The sequence below is a fragment of the Carcharodon carcharias genome, chromosome 5 (genome assembly GCF_017639515.1).
Source record: "Carcharodon carcharias isolate sCarCar2 chromosome 5, sCarCar2.pri, whole genome shotgun sequence".
Taxonomy (NCBI): Eukaryota; Metazoa; Chordata; class Chondrichthyes; order Lamniformes; family Lamnidae; genus Carcharodon; species Carcharodon carcharias.
In genome coordinates, this window is record NC_054471.1 from 145,248,322 (window position 1) to 145,269,246 (window position 20,925).

General features: G+C 43.0%; 1 protein-coding gene across 3 annotated transcripts in view; it reads left to right on the forward strand.

Annotated features, from left to right (window-relative positions):
• The first annotated feature begins 16,937 nt into the window (after window positions 1-16,937).
• The window catches only part of LOC121277990 (glycoprotein endo-alpha-1,2-mannosidase-like), a 51,025-nt gene continuing 47,037 nt past the window's right edge, over window positions 16,938-20,925 (forward strand). The window contains exon 1 of one of the 3 annotated variants that reach the window (XM_041187956.1): window positions 16,938-16,959. The gene's annotated coding sequence lies outside the window, so the exon portion shown is untranslated. Of the gene's footprint in view, window positions 17,029-20,925 lie in introns of all 3 variants that reach the window. The other 2 variants (XM_041187955.1, XM_041187957.1) reach the window with 2 other exon arrangements.

Here is a 20,925-nt window from a genome sequence, read left to right on the forward strand (position 1 = left end):
GCTAGGAGCTGTCCCTATGCTTGCTGGTACACAGGGCTCTGTCCAACACTCAACAGGCCCCCGGTGCAGGTCATGTGCTCATTTACATCACTTTGTGGGCAGTACTGTATTCAGTTCCACATTAACCCTGTATGTGCCAAAGACCTGTACTACAATAACTTCAAGCTATGCAAGGTCAGAACTAGGTTAGATGTCAGAAGGTGTTCTTTTTCCCAGAAAATAGTAGATCAGTGGCTCTGACTGTTAATTTGTGCAATGAATATCATTTATATTGCTTTAAGCAAGAGCTGTGGTTATACAAAAGGCAGGTATTTTACAGCATTAATCAGGACCAGAGTTGTCTCCTAGCTGAGTTTCAAGCTCCTAAGGAGGTATGGAGGAAATGTTGAGATTTTATTCCCCTAGTTGGCTTGGATTTCTATCTCTTTTCTCCCTTCTCCCAGGAGATTACATTGATTTGAGATAAAAGCAGCAAGCTAGGCTTGGGGGTGAAAAAGCATTAATTAGTGCAACACAGTGTAGTCATGATATTTCGACAAAGGACTGGTACTTCACTAAAATTAAGACTAATTTTCATCTTAATTTAATTGATATTTACCACCTTTTAGAGCTGTGTGTAAAAGGAAGGGCCAAAAATGTTTATGCTTTAAGTACTCAGAGTAACTTGCATCGAATCATGCACGTGATTTACTTTCGCTTAAGTGGCAGCTGGCAGTGTTTACAGAGAACAGTCTACTTTGCATATTAATTGCATAAGCCTGTGCATGTTAGGAACATTAAGACATCTCACATACACAGGGTGAATAGTTATTCAGAGGAATTGGCTTGTTTAATTAACTAATTTACATGTTTCCCTAACCAATTAGTCACATTGAAGCCAGAAAATCTCAAGAACGATTAGTGTATATACCTTTGTTCTATGGGGATTTTTTTCAGAAGTGTTCTTTCACTTATCTTGAAAGAAGAGGTCCATTGTTGACTTTCACAGAAATTGGTCATTGTGAAAATGAAGCATATTAATAATTCCATTGTTGGTGCTATAGTGATGCCTTTAATTTGGGAAGCTGTTAATTCAGCAGGGAACTAAAACACTGTGGAAGTACTTGCATAATTTTTGAATCATTCCTATCAACATTAATACTCAAACCTACAACAAATTTAATTTTATTCTATGCAAAGCATCAGTAAAACTCTTGAGAAATGATTTTCTCCTACTCAGTTGCATAGACAACAAACGTCTGTTGATTTTATCTTCATCAAAGGTAGTTGAGCTCAGCTGGAATTGTGGTGGGGCATACCATTTGTCAGTGTTGTCTCCAGGAAAGGTGGGGGAAGGGGGGATACAAAATGCTGTTCCCACTCTTGATTGCCATTTAATGACCCCAACTAGAGAGCTTGCACGTATGGACTATAGACAAAGATGGAATTGGGCTCAATTTTGATTGCCTCTCCTGCATTAATTGCTCACTTAAGGGCCTCAGTTGGACCCGAGGTCTCCCCCGCTGCCAGGAAAGTTATGGCAGGGGTGCGAGCTGGTGGCAGGCACACTATCGTTGGCTTTGCACCCCAATTTACAGGTTCACCCATTTGTTTTCCCACTCACAGGTGGCCCATAAAATGCAGCCCATTGTCATTGCAGCACATTGCAGCACAGAAGGGGGCCATTTGACCCATCAAATCCATGCCAACTTTCCGTAGAGCAATCCTGTCAGTCAGATGGGACTGTCCCCACACTATCCCTGCAGCCCTGCCAGTTTATTTTTCTCAAATGTCAATCCAATTTTCTTTTGAAATCATTCACTGTCTGTACTTTCAACTCCCTCATAGGCAGTGAGTTCCAGGTCATTACCACATGCTGCATAAATAGCCCTCCCTCACATCCCCTCTGCATCTCTTTCCCAAAATATTAAATCTGTGCACACTGGTCACAGATGCCAAGCAACAATACATCAATCCACGGAATAATCCACAAGCACAGTAAATTGTAGAACACACAGGAATAAACGCAGTAAAATTGTAGCATACATAGGACTTACTTTAAGTTAATTAAGAAAGTAATTAATTAAAATGAATAATATAATGCCTGTACTGCCATTGTTACTTAAGTTGCAGCTGTGGAATGTGGGGTTTTTGGACACCAAGGCGATCCAGCACAAACATAGAAAGTGTAAGCACCTAGAGGGATTCCGGATCAGGATTATTGTTCTCAAAGCTGAACTGCAGACACTGCGCAACATAAGGGATGGGGAGAAATACCTGGACACTTTGTTCCAGGACAGTCATACCTCTTGGAATAAGGTCAGCAGTGAGGGATAGGATGATTAAGGACTGAGCAGAAAGCAGTGGGGAAGCCTCAGACTTTGCAATTGTCAGACAGGGTTGAATCGCTCACAACCTGTGAGGACGAAAGCAAAGTCTGCAAGGTGGATCAGCAGGCTGGCCTTTGCACCATGGTACAGGAAACCGTTCAGGTGAGGGGATCAAACAGGAATGTAGTAGTAGGGGACGGTATCACAAGAGGGATTGACATTGTTCTCTGCAGCAAAGTGCGAGAGTCCAGAAGGCTGTGTTGCCTGCCCGGGTTTGGGACATCTGCTCAGGGCTGGAAAGGAACTTGCAGGAGGAGAGGGAGGATCGAGTTGTTGTGGTCCATGGAGGTACCAATGACATAGGCAGGACAAGGAAAGACATTCAGCATAGTCAGTGTGAGGAACTAGGTAACAAATTACGAAGTAGAATCTCAAATGCAATAATCTCTGGATTATTACCTGAGCCACATGCAAATTGGTGTAGGGCAACTAAGATTAGAGGGGTGAATGCATGGCTCAAAGGCTAGCCTGAGAGAAGTGGGTTCCTGTTCGTGGGGTGCTGGCACCAGTACTGGGGAAAGTGTGGGATGTACTGTTGGGACAGTCGACACCTGAACCATGCTGGGATGAGTGTTCTTGTGAATCACACAAGTAAGGAAATAGAAAGGGCTTTAAACTAAATACTGGGGGCAAGGGATCAAATATGAGAAGATGTTGTCTACCAAAGAGTAGAGACAAGGCAAGAGAGGATGGTATTAATATGGGAAATGATAAATAGACCAAGACAGGAAGGGACAGAGAGTATAAAACTAAGAAAGAGTAAACCACCAGATAAGGCTAGAGGTTACAAAAATAATAAAAAGGACAAAACTTAAGGCTCTGTATCGGAATACACATAGCATTCAAAACAAAACAGATAAACTGATAGTGCAAATAGAGATAAAAAAGTATGATCTAATAGCCATCACAGAGACATGGCTACAGGATGGGATAGATTGGGACCTGAATATTGAAGGGTATGTGACCTTTAGGAAGGATAGGAAGTCAGGAAAAGGTGGAGGGTGGCTCTGTTAATTGAAGACAGCATTGACACAATAGAGAGGAATGGCCTAAATTCAGGAAACTATGAACATAGAAGCGGTTTGATGACGAAATGAAGGCAAAAAGTCACTTGTGCGAGTGGCAAACAGGCCCCCTAACAGTAATCACATATGAGGATGCGGTATTAAAGGAGAAATAGTGGGAGCTTGTCAGAAAGGCACAGCGAATATCATGGGTTAATTTAATTCACATATAGGGCAGAATTGTCCCAGATTTGCACCAAGTGTAGTAGCAGGCAGGTAAACCAATGTCAGCTGCAATGGCAGCTTCTTACGCTGTATCGTCCCAAACCTGCCGCATCAATTCTGCATTCCCAAGAAATACACCATTTCAATGGTGGACGGACTCTCATTTGCCTGCAACGCCATCACTTTGCCGCTTCATCAAGCCGGGCGCCATATTTAAAGTGCAACCGCATGCACACCGCTTTACTTCCAGCCCATGACTGCTGCACGGAAGGCATGGTCCCAAAAGGGAAGAAGTCTGCAGGCCCCAATGACGCACCCCTCAAGCATCTTTTGGATGTAGTAGAGGCTTGCTGTGATGTCCTTTACCACCTCTCTGACCTCACTAATCTGGCTTGAGAGGCTGTGGTAGTGGTGGTCAGCACCAATGCCCTGAAAAAGAGGAAAGCCACCCAGTTCTGCAAGGGGATGAATAATCTGCTCCATTCCTCCAGGGTAATCACTCTTCTCATCACTCTCCACTCACACACTCACAAACCCATCACACATCCACACCAACAAAAGTAAAAATGCTGGAAAAACTCAGCAGGCCTGACAGCATCTGTGGAGAGAAAGACAGAGATAATGTTCCAAGTCCGTATGACTCTTCTTCAGAGCTAAAGAGAAGTAAAAATGTGGCAAAATATATACTGTTTAAGAGGGTGGAGCAGGTGAAGCTGGATAGAAGGCCAGTGGTAGGCAGACGGAAAGGAGAACAAAAACAGAATTACCTGGAAAAACTCAGCTGGTCTGGCAGCATCGGCGGAGAAGAAAAGAGTTGACGTTTCGAGTCCTCATGACCCTTCGACAGAACTTGAGTGAGTCCAAGAAAGGGGTGAAATATAAGCTGGTTTAAGGTTTTGGGGGGGTGGTTTGGGTGGGGGGAGTGAGAGAGAAGTGGAGGGGGTTGGTGTTGTTGTAGGGACAAACAAGCAGTGATAGAAGCAGATCATCAAAAGATTTCACAAACAACAGAACAAAAGAACACATAGGTGTTAAAGTTGGTGATATTATCTAAACGAATGTGCTAATTAAGAATGGTTGGTAGGGCACTCAAGGTATAGCTCTAGTGGGGGTGGGGGGAGCGTAAAAGATTTAAAAATATTTAAAAATAATGGAAATAGGTGGGAAAAGAAAAATCTATATAATTTATTGGAAAAAACAAAAGGAAGGGGGAAACAGAAAGGGGGTGGGGATGGAGGAGGGAGCTCAAGACCTAAAGTTGTTGAATTCAATATTCAGTCCGGAAGGCTGTAAAGTGCCTAGTCGCAAGATGAGGTGTTGTTCCTCCAGTTTGCGTTGGGCTTCACTGGAACAATGCAGCAAGCCAAGGACAGACATGTGGGCAAGAGAGCAGGGTGGAGTGTTAAAATAGCAAGCGACAGGGAAGTTTGGGTCATTCTTGCGGACAGACCGCAGGTGTTCTACAAAGCGGTTGCCCAGTTTACTTTTGGTCTCTCCAATGTCTCTCCTCTACATGGATGCATTTGTGGGTGGAGGCTTGTGAGATCCCATTGAGGTCACCTGTGGAGCCCTAGAAGGAGCCACTGGCATAAAACTTTAGTGCCACATTCACTTTCACAGCAACTGGCAGTGGATGCCCTCCATGCCAAATTGTGCAGTAAATGGCAGATGTGACCGACCAGTTCCCTAGGCATGCGTAGTCTTCAGCAACACTGGTTCTTGGTCATCTGCAGGAATGAAAGGCAGCATCTATTGACCCCGGGTCTAGCTAGGCAATGACCAGCGACAGTTCGCTGTGGCTCTTCGGCAGAGTGTCGGGGAGCTCCAACCGCCCTTTCTTCCTGGGAGTGCTGCTACTCCTCCTGCCCAGCCAGGCACTTCCGTAGCTCTCTTCTCCTTCATCTCTGCTCAGTGTAGCTACAGCAAGTTCACCAGGCTCCATGCTCCTGATGTAGTCCTCTTGCATGATGTAATAAAGAGATACGTGGGTTAGTATGGATGTACTAAGAAACTCTCTTGGTTAAGTCTGAATGCCCCTTAACGCATCTTGGAGAGTGCTGACCACCACTTGGATGGCCAGATATTAGTGCTCTGCATGGCTGCCCAAAACCCCACCCACATCCACCCCACTCCACCTGACCAATTGGTGGCAGCTTTGCCCATTGGACTGCATGCTGTGCTCTCAGCTCAGGTGCAGGCATTCTCCTAACCCGCATTGCAAGGCTGTGCTGTTAGCTCAAACCATCAGGAAGACTGCCCCAAACCTGAATGATGACATTGCAAGGGGCTGTGAGCACCTCCAGCAGTGACTGCTCCAGGGCCAACTTTAGCAAGGAGATTGTACAATGTGCCCATCGTCCAACTGTTCTGCAATCCACTAAAATGCTCATTAGTTTGCAGTCTGTGCCCAATTGGTGAAAAGCTCTGGAGCAGTCAGTGGCACTTTGATGCTTCTGTGTTGTTTGAGTGGACAGATAAGCTAGAGACCCAACTCCACGCATGTCCATATGGCTGCATCTGAATTGTCTCAGCTGCAGAGGAATGGTCACTTTATACAAGGTTTCCATGATGTATGGCCTCTTTCCTCCCCCTTAAACTGCAGGGCAGCCCATGCCCTCACCCCAATGTTGCCTCAGCCGCAGGGCAGCCCTTGCCCTGACACACTCCAATGTGCCTCAACCTTGAAGTCCTATAGGCAACCCAGGTGAGCGCTGTTCAATGTTACTGTATACTCACCTCTGAGTTCCCCACAAAGTGCAACCTGCCAAGTGCACACTTTATATATGCTGTTGTGAAACACATCAGCATGGGCAGATGATCCAGTGGGGGCAGGGATGGTCATTGATTCCAGCGGGCTGGCCTTAAACTGATATGCGTTTGTATTACAATGAGGTTCCCGATGTCCGATGGTAGGATACATGGTCAGCCATCGACAGGCTGAGCGGATGATTGCAAACCGGTTTCACGACGTCGTGAAAACAATTTTCTTGCTACATTATCTGCTCACAGTGCTGAGCACGTCCGAGGTCAGTGGGCACGGATGATTCCACCCATAGACTAGAATAACCAGATGGGCAAAGGTAGCATAGATGATGAATTCATGAAATGTTTCAGGATAATTTCTTAGATCAGCATGTTTTGGAGCCAAAGAGGGAGCAGGCTGAATTAGATATGGTATTGTGCAACGAGGCAGGATTAATTTAATGACCACACAGCGTAGCAGTGATCTAATATGATTGAATTCAGCATTCAGTTTGAGGGAGAGAAGACTGGTAACCTTAAGTGCAATTATGAGGGCATGAAAGCAGAGCTCACAAATTTGAACTGACAATTGAGGTTAAAGGATAGATCAATTGAGTTGCAATGGCAGACATTTAAGGAGATATTTCAGAATGTACAGAATAGACATTCCAATAATAAAGAAACATTTCAACAGGAGGATCCATCATCCATGGTTAACTAAAAAAGTTAAAGGTAGTATCAATCTTAAAGAGAGAGCCTATAGTTGCGCAAAGTTGAATGACAGGTCAGAAGAATAGACAGAATATAAAAAACAGCAAAGAATGACTAAAATATTAATAGGAGGTAAAAGTTAAGAGTATGAGAGAAAGCTAGCTAGAAATATAGAGACGGATACTTACAGTTATTATAGATATTTTAAAAAGAGTTACAAAGTGAGCATTGGACCTCTAGAACATAAGTATGGGGAATTAATAATGGAAAATAAGGAGATGGCAGATTAATTGAATAATTAGTTTCCATTGATCTTCACTATAGAGAATACAAGTATTATCCAAAAAGCTATAAATCAGGAATTGGAAGGGAGGGAGGAAGTCAAGAAAGTTACAATTACCAGGGAAATGGCATTGAGCAAATTGCTGGAACTGCGGGTTGACAAGTCCCCGAGTCCTGATAGATTTATTCCTGGGGCCTTAAAAAAAAGTGGCTAGTGAGATAGTTGATGCATTGACTTTAATTTTCCAAGAATCACTAGATTTGAGGAAGGTTTCTTTAGATTTGGAAAATAGCTAATGTAACTCCCTTATTCAAAAAGGCAGGGAGACAGAAAGCAGGAAACTATAGGCCAGTTGGCTTAACATCCATCATAGGGAAAATGTTAGAAGCCATAATTAAAGATGATATAACAGGGCACTTTGATAAATTCAATGTAATCAGGCAGAGTCAAAGTGGCTTTGTGAAAGGGAAATCATGTTTAACCAATCTATTTGAGTTCTTTGAAGAAGTAAAAGGTGTTGTGGATAAAGAGGAACAGGTGGATGTACTGTGCTTAAATTTTCAGAAGGCATTTGATAAGGTGCCTAATCAAAAGTTATTGCGGAAAATAAAAGCTCTTGGTGTAAGGGTTAAGATATTGGCCTGGATAGAAGATTAGCTAGTGAACAGGAAACAGAGTGTAGGCATAAGTGGTCCATTTACTGGTTTGGGATGTGACAAGTGATGTGCCACAGGGATCAGTGCTAGGGCCTCAATTCTTTAAGAATATAGGAACATACAAACAAGGAGCAGGAGTAGGCCATTCAGCCACTCAAGCCTGCTCTGCCATTTAATAAGACCATTGCTGATCTGATAATAACCTGAAATCAGCATCCTACCATCAATTACCTATCACCCTCTTGGTTACCAAGAATCTATCTGCCTTTGCTTTAAAAATATTCAAAGACTCTACTTCCACCACCTTTTCAGGAAAAGAGTTCCAAAGACTCATGACCCTCTGAGTGAAAAATTTTTGCCTCATCTCTGTTTAAATGGGCGATCCCTTATTTTTAAACCATGATCCCTAGTGCTAGATTTTCCCACAAGAGGAAACATCCTCTCTACATCCATCCTGTCAAGACCTCTCAGGATCTTATATGTTTCAATCAAGTCGCCTCTTACTCTACTAAACTCCAGCGAATGCAAGCCTAGTCTGTCCAACCTTTCCTCATAAGACAACCCACCCATTCCAGGTATTTGTCTGGTAAACCTTCTCTGAACTGCTTCCAATGCATTTTATATAAATGATTTGGATGAAAGGACCAATGGTATGGTTCTAAATTTGCTGATGATATAAGGATAGGTAGGAAAGTAAGCTGTGAAGAGGACATAAGGAGGCTACTAAAGGACATAGATAGGTTAAGTGAATCGATAAAGATCTGAGTATAATGTAGAAAAATGTGAGGTTGTCCATTTTGGCAGGATGAAAAAAAAATAGGCATATTATCTAAATTGTGAAAGATTGTAGAGCTCTGAGATGCAGAGGAATCTGAGTATAATGTAGAAAAATGTGAGGTTGTCCATTTTGGCAGGACGAATAAAAAACAAGTATATTATCTAAATGGTGAAAGATTGTAGAGCTCTGAGATGCAGAGGGGTCTGGGTGTCCTGGTGAATGGATCGCGAAAGGTCAGTATGTAGGTGCAGCAAGTAATTAGCAAAGCTAATACAATGTTATCATTTCTTGCAAGGGGAATTGATTACAAGAGTAGGGAGGTTATGCTTCAGCTATACAGGGCATTGGTGAAACCACATCCGGAGTACTGTGTAGATTATTGGTCTCCTTATTTAAGAGAAGATATAGATCCATTAGAAACAGTTCAGAGAAGGTTAACTAGATTAATACCTGGAATGGGTAGGTTGTCTTATGATGAGGGATTGGAGAGGCTAGGCTTGTATCCACTAGAGTTTAGAAGAGTAAGAGGCGACTTGATGGAAACATATCGGAACCTGAGGGGACTTGACAGAATGGTTATGGAATGGATGTTTCCTCTTGTGGGAGAATCTAGAACTGGGATCAATGTTTCAAAATAAGGGGTTGCCCATTTAGGACAGAGATGAAGAAAATAATTTTCTCTCAGAGGGTTGTGAGACATTAGAAATCTCTTCCTCAAAAGTTGGCTGAGGCAGACTCCTTGAATATCTTTAAGGCAGAAGTAGACAGATGCTTCATAAGCAAGGGGGGTGAAAGGTTATCTGGGATAGGCAAGAATGTGAGGTTAAATCAGATTAGCCATGATCTTATTGAATAGCAGAGCAGGCTCGAGGGGTCAAGTGGTCTACTCCTGCTCTTAATTTGTATGGTCATATAGTGTGATCTATGGAAAACTTTTATGAAAAGCTCCTGGATCTGTGTCTAAAAGTGTGATTATTTCAAACTTACGGGACTCACAAGACATAATATGATGGCAGCAGGAGTCTGTGAGTAAAATCCAAACATTTTAAATGGTTTTAACGCTGAATTAGATTGAGAAAAAATAACCCGAATTAATGCGAGAGACTGAATCATGTATAAAGGAAATGGCCGCTGCCTTAGCAACCAATGTACAATTACAGCCCCTCATGAATTGGGAGGCCAGTTATGTCATAGGAGCATTTGAGAAGTTTAAATAAAAGTGCATACAGACATTCATGAGTTTTCCAAATTATCCTAAAAAAGAGGAAAGGGTCAGCCACATCCTTTCTATGGGCAGGAGAGAAATGTTTAGATTTGTTTAATATATAGGAGATGATTGAGGTTGACAGCTGTCATGCCAGTATAGGCATGAAGATATTACAACTTGTTAAAAACTGTATTTCTTTTAAAATTGACCCTGATGAAATGTTAAGATGGCTGTCACGAGGGTCAGGTGGCCTATTGCAACTTCAACAAAGTTTACTAGACTAACACCAGGAATAGGTGGGTTGTCTTATGAAGAAAGGCTGAACAGGTTAGGCTTGTATCCACTGGAATTTAAAAGAGTAAGAGGCAACTTAATTGAAACCTTTAAGATCCTGAGGGGTCTTGACAGGGTGCATGTGGAGATGATGTTTCCTCTTGGGAGAGAATCTAGAACTGGGGGTCACTGAGAATAAGGGGTCGCTCATTTAAGATAGAGATGAGACGAAATTTTTTCTCCCAGAGGGTTGTGAGTCTTTGGAACTCTCTTCCACAGAAGGCAGTGGAGGCAGACTCTTTGAATATTTTTAAGGCAGAGCTAGATAGATTCTTGATTAACAAGGGTGAAAGGTTATCGGGAGTAGACTGGAATGTGGGGTTGAGGTTTCAATCAGATCAGGCGTGATCTTATTGAATGGCAGAGCAGGCTTGAGGGGCCAAGTGGCCTACTCCTGCTCGTATGTTCATATGTAAGCTTCCAGAATGTTCCAAATTGAATTATTATAGGCGGGGAGTGAGCTGTCCCCCTTGAGTGGATATGTCTACGCAGCACTCCTCTGTGGAATTTCATACCTGCTATTTTTGACGCCTACTCCAAAACACAGAGATAATGGATCCTGGACTCCAGGACTCCAGTTTGTGATGTAACAAAAGAAAGCTATTGAGACAGTTATCCACAAGTGTAGAAAGGTTTAGGTTTAATAATTATTGACAATGTTCAGAGTTTTCCGGCCTCGTTGGTGTCGTGTGTGATGGCAAGCATGAGTGGACAATATGGCAAGAAGGCCAAAAGCTGTTTTCACGCCATCATGAAACCAGTTTGCGATTGTCCACTCCGCCCATCAACAACAGGCTGCTTTTCCTGCCCTTCAACGTCAGGAACCTAATTTCAATGCATTTGCATCTCATCATCTTGCCTGCCCCTCAGAATCAACCCCCATGCTGGATCATCCAGGCACATCAGTGTTTCATAACCGAACATAAACAACATGCACATGGCGAGCTGCACTTCATTCAGAACTTTGAGGTAGCACTCAAGGTCATCAGCGCCAGGCTTCACAGGCTGCATCACATCACCTTTAGGGGGGTTCACAGACAGGTCTCTACTTACCAGACCAGCCGTAAGGCGGGGGTAGCTTTTCAATGGCTGCAGTGCTAGGCTTGCTTGAGGAAAGGGTTAAATGGCCTCGGGCAAAAGGCTGCAAGACTAGGGCAGTATTCAGGAATGGTGGGGTTGGGGGTCGGGGGGGCGGATATACCATTACAATGTTAAAAATTAAGGTCCCTTTAAGAGTAAACCAGGACAAGCTTCTGAGTGAAATAAAAGCAAAATACTGCTGATGCTGGAAATGTGAAACAAAAACAAAAATTTCTGGAAAAACTCAGCAGGTCTGACAGCATCTGTGGAGAGAAAGACAGAGTTAACATTTCGAGTCCGTATGACTCTTCTTCAGAACTTCTGAGTGAATTGAGAGCAGGAAATGCTCATTGAAACCTCTACTTAAGAGCAAAGTTTTCCCTAGTAAGGGGTTTTTTGCTTCTGGACAGGGAAAGGATCCAGGAGTGAAGAGAGGCAACTGGTATTTGTACTGAACTGTAGTTTAACAATAAAACAGCTATGATTCTCAGAATGTCTACTGCTTCCTGACTCAGTAAATAATTATCCACCCATGAAACATGCCAGGGTGTGTGTGGGGACACATGTTGACCTGGGCAAGTGGCCTCAATATGTTGAGGGCTGAGGAGGCACTCCAGAGGAGAAGAAGCCAGATGGCAATGTGAGGGTGTGTGTGAGAATGGGTGGTGATGTCCCTTGAGCTGGCAATGATTGAGATGCCAGTGAATGTGTGATGGGCTTGTGAGTGTGAGTTGAGAGTGATGGGATGGTTGCCATACCCTGGCAGTATCGATGAGATCATTCATCCTCTTTCTTCACTAGATGGTGAATTCCATCGGTGCAGTAATGGCACGTCATTGTGGTCGGCAGGTAAACAATTGTTTTACATACCCGCTACTGCTCTTGGTGCAATTCTGGGATGATTCTGCCCAATTAGTTTGTAGTTTAGTTATATGTAATGATCAAGTAATCAAAGTATATTAATTAATTAAGCAAATATGATACTCTACTTAATTGTAGTCAATGCAGGACACTAGTACCTCACCTGACTAGCTCTTTGGTAACAGTCACACCCACACTTGACAAGTGAGAAACACCACATGGCCTCAAGCCATGTAAAGGTACATTTTCATCATCTAATTACAAAGCAAATGTTGCAAAGTCATCAAGATTGAGCAATCCAGGTTGGAGACCATTGCACTCCATGATAATTAAAACTAATCAGCAGTGTTCATACCTATGACTCAGAGGGGAGTTAGAAAGGCCTGTTATGTAAAAAAACAGCAATGAAGTGTTGACATTCAGCCTTATGTCCTAAATGTAGTTTTAGCATGTAATGTTTTAAAAGAGAAGCAGTCACTTTCCTTCACAACATGTAACCATCTTTGGTCCTGTAAGCTTAGAATTAAGTTCTGTAATCATGTTTTGTAACTATGTAGTTTTCTTGATTTTTATTCCTTATGAACATGTAATGTATTATGCTATATTTTAAAGTACATTAGACACGTTAGAGGACTAATCTAGAGTCAACAGGAAATTATATAAATAGATGACAATCATCCTTGAGAAACCAATCAGAAACTGATCATGCACCACCTAAACCAATCCAGGACTGATCATGCGCTGCCTGAGCCAATAAAAATTCAGGAATATAGCTGATCATGCATGGGTTGGGATTTGGAAATATTTAAAAAGCACCATCTTTGAGCTGCCAGGCATACTGAATTTAAAACTGAAGGCACAGTTTCCCAGCTGGGAGCAGAATACCACAGAACTAACAGAGACAGAAACCCATGTGTCACCTCCTGCCCTAGGCTGAATAGGGAAGCAAGAACTGCATTGAGCCAGTTAAGTTGCTGCCTAGCTTTGTTAAGTATTACTTTTGTTGTTTAATAAATGTCTCATTACATCACTAGATTTTGTACTATTGCCTGGATGGTTAAAGTCCCAGAAGAACATATTAATGTTGAGTGAGTGCAGACTCAAGATTTTAGAGGTTAAACACCCCCCAAAGATGTGAAGTACAAAGATCTAACCTGCTGTTAAATATCAATGGCCTTTGACCATGTGGCTGAAACTAATTCTTTGTTACTGAAAGACCACCATTTGCCTTCTATTGTGTATGAATGGTCATTAATCATGTGATTGAAATTGTTCCCTGATATTGAAAATCTTTTATTTCGTAACCCAGAAAAGACCTGGGCAGTCTGCAGATCATCATCAACAACACCACAGATGCAGAGAAAGGTTGTGCCATCTTGCCTTTCAAGAATTTTGAGGTTAAATATCTTTTTAACAAAAATAAAAGCAAAAAACTGCAGATGCTGGAAATCTGAAACAAAAAAATGCTGTAAAAACTTTGAGCTTTTGGATTTGAGTTGAGCAGTGTTTTGATTAAGTGTTTCCAATAAATTTCAGCACTAACGGGATGGATGAGCTTAACCTTGATGATTAACAGGGCAGCGGAGGCGCATACTGCACGCTGATGATTGATTGACAGGTGGCAGCAATCCACTCTGACAGAGAAGAACAAAGTTGACGTTTCGAGTCCTGATGACCCTTCAACAGAACTAAGTAAAAATAGGAGAGGGGTGAAATATAAGCTGGTTTAAGGTGGGGAAGAAGTTGGGAGGGGGGTTGTAAGGACAAGCAAGCAGTGATAGGAGAAGATAACCAAAAGATGTCACAGACAAAACAACAAAGAGGTGTTGAAGGTGGTGATATTATCTAAAACAATGTGCTAATTAAGAATGGATAGCAGGCACACAAGGTACAGATAGTTCTAGTGGTGCTGGGGTGAAATAAGACTAAAAGGGCATAAAAGATATAGATTTAAAAATAATGGAAATAGGTGGGTAAAGAAAAATCTATATTGGAAAAAACAAAAGGGAGGGGGAGAAATGAAAAGGGGTTGGGGATGGAGGAGGGAGTTCATGATCTAAAGTTGTTGAACTCAACATTCAGTCTGGAAGGCTGTAAAGTGCCTAGTTGGAAAATGAGGTGCTGTTCCTCCAGTTTGCGTTGAGCTTCACTGGAACAATGCAGCAAGCCAAGGACAGACATGTGGGCAAGAGAGCAGGGTGGAGTGTTAAAATGGCAAGCGACAGGGAGGTCTGGGTCATTCTTGAGGACAGACCGAAGGTGTTCTGCAAATCGGTCGCCCAGTCTGCGTTTTGTCTCTCCAATGTAGAGGAGACCGCATTGGGAGCAACGAATGCAGTAGACTAAGTTGGGGGAAATGCAAGTGAAATGCTGCTTCACTTGAAAGGAGTATTTGGGCCCTTGGACGGTGAGGAGAGAGGAAGTGAAGGGGCAGGTGTTGCATATTTTGCGTATGCATGGGGAGGTGCCATAGGTGGGGGTTGAGGAGTAGGGGGTGATGGAGAAGTGGACCAGGGTGCCACGGAGGGAACGCTCCCTATGGAATGCTGCCGGGGTGGTGAAGGGAAGATGTGTTTGGTGGTGGCATCATGCTGGAGTTGACGGAAATGGCGGATGATGATCCTTTGAATGCAGAGGCTGGTGGGGTGATAAGTGAGGACAAGGGGGACCCTATCATGTTTCTGGGAGGGAGGAGAAGGCATGAGGGCAGATGCGCGGGAGATGGGCTGGACACGGTTGAGGGTCCTGTCAACTACCGTGGGTGGAAAACCTCGGTTAAGGAAGAAGGAGGACATGTCAGAGGAACTGTTTTTGAAGGTAGCATCATCAGAACAGATGCGATGGAGGCAAAGGAACTGAGAGAATGGGATGGAGTTCTTACAGGAAGCGGGGTGTGAGGAGCTGTAGTCGAGGTAGCTGTGGGAGTCTGTAGGCTTGTAATGGATATTGGTGGACAGTCTATCACCAGAAATTGAGACAGAGAGGTCAAGGAAGGGAAGGGAAGTGTCAGAGATGGACCATGTGAAAATGATGGAGGGGTGGAGATTGGAAGCAAAATTAATAAATTTTTCCAGGTCCCGACGAGAGCATGAAGCAGCACCAAAGTAATCATTGAAGTACCTGAGAAAGAGTTGTGGGAGGGGGCCGGAGTAGGACTGGAACAAGGAGTGTTGCACATACCCCATAAAGAGACAGGCATAGCTGGGGCACATGCAGGTACCCATAGCCACACCTTTTATTTGGAGGAAGTGAGAGGAGTTAAAGGAGAAATTGTCCAGTGTGAGAACAAGTTCAGCCAGATGGAGGAGAGTAGTGGTGGATGGGGATTGTTCGGGCCTCTATTCGAGGAAGAAGCTGAGCGCCCTCAGACCATCCTGGTGGGGGATGGAGGTGTAGAGGGATTGGACGTCCATGGTGAAGAGGAGGCAGTTGGGGCCAGGGAACTGGAAATTGTTGATGTGACGTAAGGTGTCAGAGGAATCACGGATGTAGGTGGTAAGGGACTGGACAAGGGGAGAGAGAAGGGAGTCAAATTAACGAGAAATGAGTTCCATGGGGAAGTCCAGCATGATGCCACCACCAAACACATCTTCCCTTCAACCCCCCCCCCCCCCTCCCCCGGCGGCATTCCGTAGGGATCATTCCCTCCGTGACACCCTGGTCCACTCCTCCATCACCCCCTACTCCTCAACCCCCACCTACGGCACCTCCCCATGCATACACAAAATTTGCAACACCTGCCCCTTCACTTCCTCTCTCCTCACCGTCCAAGGGCCCAAACACTCCTTTCAAGTGAAGCAGCATTTCAGTTGCATTTCCCGAGTCTACTGCATTCATTGCTCCCAGTGCGGTCTCCTCTACATTGGAGTGACCAAATGCAGACTGGGCGACCGCTTTGCAGAACACCTTTGGTCTGTCCGCAAGAATGACCCAAACCTCCCTGTCGCTTGCCATTTTAACAATCCACCCTGCTCTCTTGCCCACATGTCTGTCCTTGGCTTGCTGCATTGTTCCAGTAAAGCTCAATGCAGACTGGAGGAACAGCACCTCATCTTCCGACTAGGCACTTTACAGCCTTCCAGACTGAGTATTGAGTTCAACAACTTTAGATCTTGAACTTCCTCCTCCATCCCCAACCCCTTTTCATTTCTCCCCCTCCCTTTTGTTTTTTCCAATATAGATTTTTCTTTTTCCACCTATTTCCATTATTTTTAAATCTATACCTTTTATGCCCTTTTAGTCTTATTTCACCCCAGCCCCACTAGAGCTATCTGTACCTTGCGTTTAGATAATATCACCACCTTCAACACCTCTTTGTTGTTTTGTCTGTGACATCTTTTGGTTATCTGCTCCTATCACTGCTTGCTTGTCCCAACAACCACCTCCCCTCCCCACTTCTCCCCACCTGTTCCCACTCCCACCTTAAAGCAGCTTATATTTCACCCCTCTCCTATTTTACTTAGTTCTGTTGAAGGGTCACGAGGACTCGAAACGTCAACTTTGTTCTTCTCCGCCGCTGCTGCCAGACCTGCTGAGTTTTTCCAGATAATTCTATTTTTGTTTTGGATTTCCAGCATCCGCAATTTTTTGTTTTTAATCCACTCTGACGGCCGCACGCGTAGGATCACGTGTGAAGAATTGCGCAGCATTGTTCCGCGTGTGACGACAGTTCCGGCTTTACGTGAGTTGCGGTTCGCTTGCTCGCGGCAGGTTTGTAGTAGGAAGGAGGCGGCGGCGGCGGCTGATTTCACCTGGCAACCGTCGGTGCGAGGGGAGGAGGTGAGAGGGGTTGCGGGAGCAGCACCGGGGTGCGGGGTGGTCGCAGGGGGCATTGTGGCTGCAGCCTCCCCCCGCCCTCCCAACACACACAGACCCACTGATCTGCTGAGGCTGGTGCTTTGCCGTTCTCTGCAGAGCTGGTAGCACCAAGGAGTTGGGCTGCATGTCAGGAATGAGAGCCAGCCTTCAGTTTCTGTGTCTACATTTCACAGTTTGAGGCTAAAACTCGCTGTCAGCTTTCACCTGTCCTGATGAAAGATTGTTGACCTGAAAACGTTAATTCCTGTTACTCTGCTCACGGATGCCTTTTGACATGCTGAAAATCCATTACGGCGATAGTTTCCAGTCTTTTATTTCGGGGTTTAGTAGTTCGATTTTGTTAATTTTGATTTTTTTTCCCCAAATAGAAATTCAGAATTTTCCTTTTGAGTGAATAAATAGTGACCCGCTTGCTTGTTTTGAGGTTGTCGGAGTACGTTGATGCATTTCGCTGTTCAGTGTTAGCCCCTTGAGGCCCAGCAACGTTACTGTGGAAAGTTCATGTTACCTGTCTGCAATGGTTTCATCACTGTACCATTACTGGTGTTTGTCTTAAATTGCCTAATTTTTCAATAATGATGTGTACCTGGAGCTGAGTGGCTGATCCAAAGCAGCCAAATGTTTGCCATTAATATTGCAGCTGTTTTTGTTTGAAAAAAAACTTTGATCATCACAATAGACATGATTCCATATAATTGTAGATTATAGTTAAGAAAAGTGATATGAGATACTAGAGTAAAAATGCCATATATAATGATTGGAAGAACTGCAGAGGAAGGATTATTCTTGATCTTAGGTAGGATGAATTTTTCAGAAATATTATCTGTCCTAGGACTTCATTTTGAAGTAGCAAAAGAATGGGAGAATGGTTGGGGGGTGGGCTGGTGCTGGTCTTAAGATTTTCACAAATGTGAAGAATTTAGATTCAAGGAAGTTTTAGTTTTGCACACCATGTCCAAAATAGGCTTTACTTGGGGAGGGATGTCATGTGAGGTTGGGTTTGAATGTTGGCATGTGAATTGAGAATTGTTGACTAGTAACAAGTAAAACAATGTGTTACAAACATAAGAAATAAGAGCAGAAATAGACCATTTGGCTCCTTGAGCCAGCTCCACCATTCAATAAGATCATGGGTGATTTGTTTGTGTTTCAAATTCCACATTTCCCAGCTATCCTCAAAAACTTTTGATTTCCTTGCCTGACAAGAATCTACCTGTGCCTTAAAATATTCAATGACCACTGGCTCCACTGCCTTCTGAGGCAGAAAGGTAGACAGTCGCACAACCCTCAAAAAAAATTCTCATCATCTGTCCTAAAAGGGTGACCCCTAATTTTAAAACAGTGCCCCCTAGTTTTGGACTCACCCATAAGAGGAAACATCCTTTTTACATCCATCTTGTCAATCCCATTCAGTATCTTATACTTTAATCAAGTCTCTCTTCTAAGCTCCAGTCTGTCAAGACAGACAACCCCAGTCTGTCTAATCTTTTCTCATAAGATAATCCACTCATTCCTGTTATCAATCTAGTAAGCATCCTCTGAACCATCTGCAACACATTTACATCTTTCCTTAAATAAGCAGACCAAAACTGCATGGGCTGTTTTGAGATGTGGTCTCACCAATGCCCTGTATAACTGAAGCATAACATCCTTATTTTTATGTTCAATTCCCCTCGTAATAAAGGATAGCATTCCATTAGTCTTTTTGATTGCTTGCTGTAACTGCATTCTAACTTTTTGTGACTCGTGCATTGGAGCACCTAGATTCCTCTGCACCTCGGAATTCTGAAGCCATTCTCCATTTGAGTAATACCCTGATTTTTTATTCTTCCTGTCAAAGTGAACAACTTCACATTTTCCCACATTATATTCCATCTGCTAGATTTTTGTCCACAGACTCAACCAGCTAAATTTGCCTGCAACCTTCTTATGTCTTCACAACATACTTTCCTGTCTATGTTTGTGTGTTCTGCAAATTTAGTTACCATGCCTTCACTCCCCTCATCTAAGTCATTGACATAAATTGTATAAAGTTGAGGCCCCAGCACAGACCCCTGTGGGATTCGACACATCACATCTTGCCAATCAGAAAAAGACCCATTTATGCATTGGCTGGCTGACAGAAAACAGCCACCTTACCATGCTAATGTGTTACCCCCTACATCGTGAGCCTTTCTTTTCCACAATAACCTTTGATGTGGAACCTTATCAAATGCCTTCTGGGACTGTGTTGAATGGTATAATTAACTTTGAGAAAATTTATTTGTGTCTTATGGAACTTTTATAATGTGCTGTACTGCCTCCAATGCAAGTATATCCCTTCTTGAATATGGAAACCAAAGTTGCACACAGTATTCCAGTTGTGGTCTCACCAAAGCCCTGTACAATTGTAACAAGACTTTATTTTTGTACTCCAATCCCCTTGCAATAAAGGCCAATATGCCATTTGCCTTCCTAATTGAATGGATCAAGCACACCCTTTCTCCCTTGTTGGATTGGAAAAATACTGGTCAAAAAAACTCAACACAAGTTTCAGGAAACCCTGCTCTATTTTGCTCTTTACAATATTATTTTCCCAGTCTACGCTCAGAAGCTGAAAGGTTCTACACACTACAGCAGGGGGTCTCAACCTAACAACTCAGTACCTATATATAGAATGGAATTTTTAACAAACTAAGTAATGAGTGCATTTATTGTGCTGGGAAATTTCTTCTAGACTGGTCCTCAGATGAGAGAGTTGCCCTATGATGGTAGGCTGCGTAAATTGGATCATGTTCTCTGGAGTTTATAAGAATGAAGGTGATGTCACAAGATTTTGAAGGGGATTGACAGTAGAAACTGTGACAGTGCTTCCCCTGGCTGGAGAACCTAGAACACAGGATGTGGGCCTGATCATTTTGGACTGTGATGAGGGAAAATGTCTTCACTCAAAGGGTTATGAATCATTGGAATTCTCAGGGAATCCAGGGATGTGGGAAAGTGGATTTGAAGCTCCAGATTAACCATGGTAGAAACTGAATGGCAGAGCAGGCTTTATGGTCTCTTGCTCCTATTTCTTCTGTTGTATTTTAGTTTAAGGAATGAAGTGGGGTAAATGGAAAATATTTCAGTGGGGATCATTTGGGAAACACTGTCACAATATCATTAGGTTTAGTGGTTATGAAAAATGATCAAAATCAAGTGAAAATACTGGATTGGTGGTGAGGTCATTTCAGTGATTTGAAACATTATCTGGTCTAGGTGAATTGGAATCAAAGATTTAACGTTAAACGTTAAATGAGCTGTTAATCATGCCTCATTGCACCACCTAAATAAATAAACAATTCCATTCTCCTATTCTGAAGTGAGGATGAAAATCCTTCTTTCATTTAAGAAAAGTGGATGTTGAAATGAGGGCACTTGATCTCTGTGGAAGCATTAAATAAGCTGAGCCAAATTACCTTTTTCAAAATTATCTTGTGAACTCTGATTATTCATCTACATGTGCTGGTGTTAGAAAAAACTGTCACAGTTACCAATGCTCCTGGAATTGCCAGGCACCAGGAAACTTGGCGCCTTCATTGCATAAAGCAAATAAAGACCTGTAATAAATCAAGTACAGAAGGCTGATGACCTATAAATTTGAGAAGCCCTGGACCCTAGTTTCAAAATCTATGCACTATGATTTGCTGATACTAATTCTCTTCAAATGTTTTCAATTAATGCTATTACCCCTAATGAACAGAGCTGTAAAATTTGCAGAAAATGCATATTTTTTGATTAGTTGAAGCTCCATGTCAGGGTTGACTGATCTTGACAGATAATACAGCCTCAAATCTCAAACCAAGGCAATATAGTTCAGTTGTGAATCCATTGTTT